The sequence below is a fragment of the Corvus kubaryi genome, unplaced genomic scaffold (assembly GCF_017639235.1).
Source record: "Corvus kubaryi isolate FWS band 111438036 unplaced genomic scaffold, C.kubaryi_AGA036_p1.0 split3-37304, whole genome shotgun sequence".
Lineage (NCBI taxonomy): Eukaryota > Metazoa > Chordata > Aves > Passeriformes > Corvidae > Corvus > Corvus kubaryi.
This window is the reverse complement of record NW_024582087.1, coordinates 2,140,259-2,141,536: the sequence shown is the minus strand read 5'-3', so window position 1 is coordinate 2,141,536 and position 1,278 is coordinate 2,140,259. Positions and strand designations below refer to the sequence as shown.

Here is a 1,278-nt window from a genome sequence, read left to right as displayed (position 1 = left end):
ACCCCCAAAGCGTGGGCACAGCCCCAAACACCGCCTGATGCCCCCTTTCCTCCACCCCACGTGTCCCGGGCGGTGGCAGATGGCAGCGGGAGGAGGGTGGCACACCCCTGGCACTGTCCCCGGCCCCCGCCGTGTGCCCATGTGTGCGCGGTGGCATCGCCGCCTTTGTCCTGCTCCTTCGGGGCTGTCCCCACGGAAGGGTTTGGAGCAGGGAGCATCCCGGCCCTGCCATTCCAGGTGCGGTTGTGCTTTTTTTGGGGGGAGAAATTTAACCCCTTCAGAGCCACTTCTCGGATGGCGGGAGGGCTCCGGGTTAACTGTTCCTTTCCCAGATTATGGAATGCCAGGGATAGAAAGCAAGAAGCGGGGAAAAGCCTGCGCTAAAAGGAGCTTTGTGCTTCCCCCGCCCCTTGAACAGCTATTTTAAAGCATTTAAATATTTAAATATTTCCCAGAGCGTCCTTTCTCCAAGCTCCTGCCCGCAGCCAGGACTGGGAGTTACTGGTGAGGGGGACACCGAGGTTGGGCAGAGCTCCAGCGACATCCTCACCTTGGGTTGGCAAATTTGGCACCTGGAGAAGTGCTGGAGTGGGGTTAAAACGGGATTTTTTGGGTGGCCTTTTTTGGGTGTCATTTTTGACGTGCATTTTTTGGGGTGTCATTTTTAGGGGTGTTTTTTAGGTGTCATTTTTAGGTGTAGTTTTTTAGGTGTCATTTTTAGGCATCTTTTTTAGATGCCTCCATCACAGGCAGGCAACCAAAGCAAGGGGGGTGGGCACCTAAAAACCGAGGTTGGGGGGTTAAAAAGGGGGGTTTTAAGTGGCTTTTTAAAGTTTCATTTTTGGGGTGTCATTTTTAGGTGTCATTTTTTTGGGTTTCATTTTTAGGTGTCATTTTTTACGTGTATTTTTTGGGGGGAGGTTTCATTCTTAGGTGTATTTTTGGGGGGTTCTTTTTTAGGTGTCATTTTTAGCTGTCCTTTTTTTGGTGGTTTTTTTTGGGGGTGCCATTTTTAGGGTGCCATTTTTAGGGCTAGTTTTAGGGCTATTTTTAGGGGCCATTTTTAGGGTGCCAGTTTTAGGGTGTTTTAGGAGCCATTTTTAGGAGCCATTTTTAGGGTTCCATTTTTAGGGGGCCATTTTTAGGAGCCATTTTTAGGAGGCCATTTTTAGGAGCCATTTTTAGGCACCATTTTTAGGGTGCCATTTTTAGGGGGCAATTTTTAGGGGGCCATTTTTAGGGGCCATTTTTAGGAGCCATTTTTAGGGCGCCATTTTT

At 49.3% G+C, this 1,278-nt stretch overlaps 1 protein-coding gene across 4 annotated transcripts in view; it reads right to left on the bottom strand.

The window, feature by feature from the left end:
- The window catches only part of RIMS3 (regulating synaptic membrane exocytosis 3), a 15,828-nt gene that overhangs the window by 3,356 nt on the left and 11,194 nt on the right, over positions 1-1,278 (bottom strand). The window lies entirely within an intron of this gene.